Raw genomic sequence first — 8,735 nt, forward strand, 5'->3', positions numbered from 1 at the left:
ATTAATCTGTTCATGCAGCTTTGGATTTTCAAATGCAAATTTGGTGTGGAATTTTCTTACCGAATACCACGCGAAGTCAAATTAATATCCGGAAATTTTTTTTTGGTCAAAGTAAATCCTCGTCTGCGACTCGGGAAATTTTCAAAATATTCATGATCTCAAAAAAATTTCCGGAAATAATTTGACCTCTAGTGGTATTACTAGTGAAAATTTGCATGAGCATTTATTATAAAAAGAAGTACATGTAAAATAATTTTCATAAAAATTTTTCGAAAATTAAACGATTTATGCGCCATCTACTTGCACCGTGAAAATAAAAACATAGCTCCACTGCTGCAGTAATTGGGACTAATAGAGACCCTGAAACATAAAATTTCAAAGTTATTATTGAAATATAAGTTATTTTCTATACCATTAACTAGGGGTATTTGTGGCCGGCTACAGTTGCTCGTCTGTGATGCAACGTCCACGCCACATAAGAACCCACGGTCAATCATCGGAAACTATTTTTGTGGATCCACAGAGTGCCCGGCCACAGTTGCCCGTCTGTTATGGCGCTAACGGAATAAAATACCACGAATATTTTTTTACATTTTTTATTTTCGGGAAGCTACAGGGAGTTTTGCTTCAACATATTTTTTTTGCTAAAATTTTTCCAGAATATCGCCCCCCTAAGGCCTGCGCCCCAATGCACCGCATTGGTTGCATTGGCGTTAGTTACGCCACTGTTTGAGGGAGCATAGAGAATAATATATTAAAGAACCAGCTTTCTTAAAATTCTTCCTCGAAAAAGTTGCTTGCTCTTGGTGTTATGACCATATTATGTTCAAATAATAAATTGTAAAATTGGTGTATCAAAATAAATTTGCTTTTAATTAATTTTAGCAATTAATTTGATTTGCTTACCTCATTAGTCTTTCTGGTTTGAAATTTATCCAATAAAAACATTAGGCTTTTAAAAGCAAACCACTTCGAACCCTCTTTTTGTCTTTCTCGTCTAAATGATACCAGAAGCTAATTCATTTTTTTAGTTCAGAAACATCACAACCCATTCCTATAGAAATGTTATAACAAGCATCAGTTTTTCTGTTTATTATTTTATATAGCTTCGATTTCGGGTTTCATAGGCATTCTTCATTTCTATATAACTCAATTAATTGAGGTATCTTTTCATTGGTCCATTCCATATTGCAAAATTATATTTTCACGACTACACAATAAACAACCCTCTCAAACTAAGGTTTGTAAATAAATTAAATCAGTACTTCTAAACGAATTCGTTCGCTACCGTCTATCCACTGTCCACATTGAACAACGATTTCCTTTGATGATTCGCTAACTTACCGACATCGGTTGGAACATGTGCGAATGCGAACGAATTCGTTCGGTCGTGCTCGATTCGCTGTACAAATACAAGAAAGTTAACGAACGAATTCGTTCGTTCGTTCGTGTTCGCTTTGATTTAAGTGCGCACATAGAGAAATAAAAAGAAGTTTCATTTAAATAGCAGGTTTAAAAGAAGTTTTTTGCTTGGTTTTATTTCTCTATGAGTGCGCCTTAAGGCGGATCTTCAATGCCAATTTTAGGTGTCTGTTTTATACACACAACTAAACTTATATGGAATCATCTTTTGCGAATTTAAAAAAACGAACTCATAAAGTCAAACAATATTTATATTAAAGCAATTTAATAACAAATACATACAGTCGGAAAAATGAAAGAATACCCATGAACGAACATATAAAACACGCTGTATTTTCCTGTCACCGTGTCGCAAAGAAAATTGTCCAGTGCAAGTACATGTAACAATAATAAATTATTACATGTACTTGCGCTGGCCAATTTTTTGTCTGACACGGTGACAGGAAAATACAGCGTGTTTTATATGTTCGTTCATGGGTATTCTTTCATTTTTTCTACTGTAACAGATAACAATTAAATAAAAAATAAAGTATTTAAAAAACAAATTGAAACTAGTTGTTTTAAAGTCAATAACATAAAAAATTTCAATATAAAACGAATAATGTTTAAATTGTTTTTATTTTTTTTCGTTTTTTTTTGGTAGTCAGTGTTACCACCTCTAGTCCTTATACAAGCTTCAGTTTGCGTGGCCACTCTCCTAATCAAATTATCAATATTTTGTTGTGGTAGGTTGCTCCATTCTTAAAGAGCAACTTGTACTAGCCGTGCGGTGTTTTGTGAATAATCCCGGCGAGCTCTAATTTTTTTAAGCATATCTCACAAATACTCTATACGGTTAAACTCGGGTGAGCAAGCAGGCCACCCGAAACAAGAGATACATTCAGCTTTAATGATGTCTCTAGTCACTCTAATGGTATGTGGAGGTCCATTATCATGCATCAAAATTAAATTTTCTCCTGTTGCACCTTCCCAGAGCCTAACTACAGGTTATCAACATACCGGTGATCAGTTAAAGTTGATTGGATGAAAATTAAAAGGAGTTTTTTACGGATTACAAGTCCTCTCCAGAACATTACACTTCCACTTATATTTGTGAACAGATCTTCCTCGACCTCTAAATACACGATATTTCGTGGGTCATCTGATTTTACACAACTCCTGACTTTTTCTGAAAATAGCATATTTTGTCAATTCCCAATGTTCCAGTTTTGGGAATGTGCTGCCTGGATAACTCGGGAACCCATAACTGCCTTCTGCTGTATACTTATTGTCACCAACTCTTCTTCTTATCATTTCAACTGAAACAGTTACACCTGTAGAATCCAAAACCTTCCTTTGAAGCTGCAGATGAGAAATGGTTGGGTGTCTTCCAGCTAATTGGACAATTAAACAAACGTGGCGAGCCGTTATTACTCTTTGGTGACTTTCTCTTTGCTTTATTTTTGATCTTTCCTAGTTAATGTTACCCGGCATAGGTTTTGGACAGAAACATTACTTGCTCCACAAGACCAATAATATTTCCCCGTTGTAAGTTCTACAACCCCAAATGAGGCATATTTTTGGTTTTGGTCGCAAAAGTTAGTTTATTTATTTTCCTTCAACTTGCAACTCAAGCAAAAAACCTGTACCGCGCCGAGCTGTACTATCTTATTGTCTTATCGATTTGTTAATTTTCAATAAAAAGCTTTATACTTCGCAACAATAACAAGTTTTTTCAAAAGAAATAAATATTGCTTTGAAATACATGGTGATTCCATATAAGTTTGGTTGTGTGTATTATCTTGGATATCATTCTAAAAACGGCAATGGCCTGCTCTATTCTGAATCTAGTTTCACCGTGATTCTCTACGTTACAATTTAAATGATATCCAAGGTAAACAATTTGTTTAACTTGCTCACAGGGCCTATTTTACCACTAGGCCCATGAGGCCCCTGCCTCAGGCCCGCATTTTAATGGGACCCGAAAAGATCACCAAAAGAATATTTTTATTGAAAAAAACAAATTAAATTTATTTTTTTTTTTAATTTTATGAACAGGAAATGATAAAAAATTTGGTTAGTTATATTCATAAAACATAAACCATTCTTATCATAAAACTGCAATAAGAGTAAGTAGATTGTCTTGTCGGCATTTTAAAAATAAGCCAAATTTAAACACCCCTCCGAAGGATTAACAAGAGGTACGATTTACAAGAGGTATACTCACGTATTTGTCATAATATTCAAAATGCACTTTTAAATTTAATATATAGTTTGATATTTGATGCTTGTATTAGTTTTCAGTTCTGTTCTTTTTAAGTTAGCTCAACTAAACCGAAATATATGGAAGAGGGCAAAATAAGTTCTGTTTGCCTGTGTTATTCTCCTCCGTATTTCTCTATCTTCTAATCCATCGGCTCTACTCCCAGGTATGTAAACTTTCCAACCGTTTCAATGTCATCTTCATGTATAATGTTTTGTAGGACTATATTATTTCTTCTCGTCTGTATCATTATTTTTGTTTTTTCTGTGTTAATTTCCAAACCTAGCCTTTTCGTTTGCGTTTTTAACTCTGCCTATGTTTCTTATTCTCCTGTTGATGTTCTACTCATAATATTAATATCATCGGCATAAGCGGCCAGTTGAAAGGTTCTGTTGGTCAGTAGGTTTCCTCGTCCAGTCTGCATTTGCCTAACCGCATACTCCAGTGCCAGATTAAACAATGTTGGGGCTAGCCCATCTCCTTGCTTCAATCGCTGCGAGATTTTGAAAAAGTCTGTCAGGTGGTTTTGTGTTCATACACATGCCTGAGTTTCATCCCTTGTGTCTTTAATGAGCCTAATTTGCTTGTGTGGTATTGCGAATTCACCCAAAGTAGTTATAGTCTCTTCCTTTCGACTAAGTCGTATGCCTGTTTGAGGTCTACAAACACGTTGCGAACATCAATGTCGTAATGTCGTGTCCCGATGATTTGCTAAAGACCTGCTTGACTGTAAATAGTTGGTCCATTGTAGAGTTGTTAAATTTAGCGATAGTAACATATAGATTGACATTATATTGATTGTTTCCCACCTTTAGACTTATCCGAGGAGTATGTCAACTAAAACTGTCACTGTGACAGTTTTAGTTGACAAACTCGTCCGATACGTCCTAAGGTGGGAAACAATCAATATAGTGTCAATCTATATGTTACTATCGCTAAATTTAACAACTCTACTAGTTTTATTTCTTTTTATCTCACAATTCAATTTGTTTTCTATCTTTTGCGTTATTTTGCCGGTTATTAGTGCGCTCATCACTGTATATGAAATATTAAAAATTTTATTAATTAAAAATTGCAATTTTAAAAATTTAAATTTTTGGTAAAACTATATTTCTATTAATAATTAATATATTTAAAAAAGTTATTATTATTATTACTGGTATTTATATAAATTTTTGTTAGGGGCCCGAAAATTAAGTACTGCCTCGGGCCTGATTTAAAGTAAAATAGGCTCTGCTTGCTCAAGTTTGGTATATAGAGGATTTTATATTCTGTTGCTTCCTTTTTACGAGTATTTTGGTTGTCCGTATGTTCAGATCCAGACCTGCTTCTTTAAAGCTTGTAACGTTTCAATCAACCGTTTTAGCGCTATACCAAGATCCGCTTGGTATTCTTCCCTTACTATATTTCTACAAGCGATCATCTATCTAACTAATCAGCCCTAAACATCCATCCTTGGATATAGGCCTCCTCTTCCTTCTTCCATGCCTCTCTATCTTGGGCAATTTGCATCCATTTTGACCCAGTGTGTTTCTTCAGGTCATCTGACCATCGCATCTGTGGCCTTCCCCTTTTTCGTTTGTGGTTCCATGGTCTCCAATGTATTACCATCTTAGTCCATCTTTCATCCTTCTGCCGTAGGGTGTGTCCGGCGAACTTCCATTTAAGCTTTGCTACTTGGGTAGAGACGTCTTTCACTTTTGTTTTGTTACGGATCCATTCGTTTCTTTTCCTGTCTGATAATTTAATGTTCAGCATTTGTCTTTCCATGGCTCTTTCTGTCTTTGCTATTTTTTCCATATTCTCTTTTGTAAACGTCCATGTCTGAGAGCCATATATTAAAACAGGGAGTATACATTGATTGAAGACTTTTGTTTTTAGGTATTGCGGGTATTTTCTGTTCTTTAGAATATAAGACAGTTTTCCGAATGATGCCCAGGCCAACCTTATTCTTCTCTTTATTTCTTCGGTCTGATTTTCTTTATTTAATCTAGTGATTTGTCCTAGATATATATATTCTTTTACTTGTTCTATTCTTGTTTGTGCCACTGTAATTACTAGTTCTTCTTGTTGATTGGTCATGGTTTTTGTTTTACTGTAATTCATCTTCAGTCCTATCTTTGTCGATTCTCTATCTAGTTCTTCCATCATTCTTTGTAATTCTTCACTTCTTTCTGCTATTAATACAATATCATCAGCATATCGTAAGTGATTCAGATATTGCCCCTTTATGTTTATACCCAAACCATCCCAGTGCAGTTGTTTGAACACATCTTCTAGCGCTTGGTTGAATAGCTTGGGCGAGATGGTATCTCCTTGTCTTACTCCTCGGTTTATTTTAATAGGCTCCGTTTGTTTCATTAGCTTGATAGTTGTTGTTGCCTTATCATATATATTTGTAATTAAGTCGGTATATCTGTAGTCTATTCTGCTGTTTTGTAGGGAATTCTTTACTGCCCAGTGTTCCACACTATCAAATGCTTTTTCGAAGTCAATAAATGCCATGTATAACGGGATATGATATTCGTTAGCTTTTTCGATTAATATCTTCATCGTTAAAAGGTGGTCACTTGTACTGAAGCTTTTTCTAAATCCGGCTTGTTCTCTTGCCTGGTATCCATCTAATTTAGTTGTTAATCTGTTTGTTAATATCTTGGTTAATAGTTTGTACATCACATTTAGTAAAGTTATGGGTCTGTAATTCTTTAGATCCTTTTTATCTCCTTTCTTAAATAGTAACAATGTTACTGCTTCGTTCCAAGGGTCCCTTGTCCAGGGTTACGGATGAAGTCCACAACGGCAGCCATGGCGGAGAAGAACACCTTCGGTACGGTATGGATGGCGGACGTGGCAACCCCTTGATTTTAGGGTTTGTATGGAATCAAAACAGGGCCCTGATTCTAATTCATTTCGACAGTCGCAATTTCATTTCGACACCGCCATGACAGCCGCAGAATATAGCGATTCTTATTCATTTCGATATTAGTTACAACTGGGGATATTAATCTTATCATGTTGAGACTGCTCAGAATTTGGGTTGGCGCTCCCGTTTATTGGAACTTGTTGATAGTCTGGGAAAATTATCGAAAAAATGCCATTTTTGGGAAAAATTATTTACCAGCTATTTTATTGCTAAAATCGAATCTTAAGATTGCATATACAGTGCGTCCATAAAGTAACGCATAAATTCATTATTTCGTAAACCAGCGACATTAATGAAAAATCCTGAAACGGGTCGATTTTTATTTTTAGATTCAGATTTTTTGGCATATATATCATACTAGTGACGTCATCCATCTGGGCGCGATGACGTAATCGATGATTTTTTTAAATGAGAATGGTCATGTGATAGCTCATTTGAAAGGGTATTCAATTCTCTATTCACTAATATAAACATTTACCTAATTATTTATACAAGGTGTTCAAAAAACATTTTTTTAATTAAAATAATTGAAACAAAAAGAAGAATGTACGTAATTTATTTAATTCAAAATACGTTTTACTGTTGTCCGAAAACAGGAAAAAAATGTTTATTTGAGAAATAAATATTGTTTTTTGCTTAAATTCAATGTTAAAGCTGCCACCCACCTGTCGCTTGGCAGTTTGAACATTTCGTTTAAGCGAAAATCAATGTTTATTTGTCAAATAAAATTTTTTTCTGTTTACTGACAGTAGTAAAATGTATTTTGAATTAAATAATTACATTATATTCTTCTTTTTGTCTCACTTATTTTAATTAAAAAATGTTTTTTGAACACACTGTATAAATAATTATGTTAATGTTTATATTCTTGGATAGAGAATTGAATACCCTTTTAAATGAGCTATCATATGACCCCTATTCTCATTTAAAAAAATCATCGATTACGTCATCACGCTCAGATGGATGACTTCACTAGTATGATATATATGCCAAAAAACCGTAATTTAAAAATAAAAATCGACGTGTTTCGGGAATTTTCCTTAAAGTAACCAGTTTACGAAATAACGAATTTATGCGTTACTTTATTAGTAATATGGGGTATGACAAGTCCGCAGAAAGTGTGTTATTTTATTTATAAACAAATTAGCACTTCTAAATCTTCTTTATTTTTCAATTAGTGGTCTGTAACTCCTAAAATTTTTCCTTTGAGCCAAAAACACTCAAATAAAAATTCACCGTAATTTAGTTCTGCACAAAGTTATTTTTTTTTCCGATTTCCTTCAACAAAAATTTTACTCAGAAAATCCGAGTTTTCCCAAAAAATCTGCAATTTTCAATTAAAATTTTAGGGAAGTACCTAATTATTTATCAATAATTAAATAATTAATGACATGAAAGATTTATTATAGTAGATTATACAGAGGGGCTAAATTATGGAATAAATTCATTTCTTTAAAACGGACGATTTTGGAGCAAAATCCCGAAAGAGGTCGATTTTTATTTTTAAATTACAATTTTTTGGCATATATTTCTTACTAGTGACGTCATCCATCTGAGCGTGATGACGTAATCGATAATTTTGTTAATGGGAATAGGGGTCGTGTGGTAGGTCATTTGAAAGGGCGTTCAATTCTCTATTCAGTAATATAAACATTATTATCATTAGGTATTTATACAGGGTTGCCAAAAAAAATTTTTGAATTTTAATTTATTTAACTCAAAATACATTGTACTGCGGTCAGAAAATAGAAGAAAAGGTTTATTTCACAAATAAGCATTTCTTTTCGCTTAAATTAAATCACAAACAGCCTCCCTCCTACCTATTGGCAGTTTGAACATTTAATTTAAGCTAAAAGCAATGTTTATTTGCAAAATAAACATTTTTTTCTATTTTCTGACAGCAATAGAATGTATTTTGAGTTAAATAAATTACATGCATTCTTCTTCTTGCGTCAATTAATTTAATTCAAAAATTTTTTTGGCCTCCCTGTATAAATAATGATATTAATGTTTATAATACTGAATAGAGAATTGAACGCCTTTGTAAATGAGCTACAACACGAACCCCTATTCCTATTTAAAAAAATAATCGATTACGTCATCACGCTCGGATGGATGACGTCACTAGTTTGAAATATATGCCAAGAA

This window comes from Diabrotica virgifera, chromosome 4 (assembly GCF_917563875.1).
Source record: "Diabrotica virgifera virgifera chromosome 4, PGI_DIABVI_V3a".
Lineage (NCBI taxonomy): Eukaryota > Metazoa > Arthropoda > Insecta > Coleoptera > Chrysomelidae > Diabrotica > Diabrotica virgifera.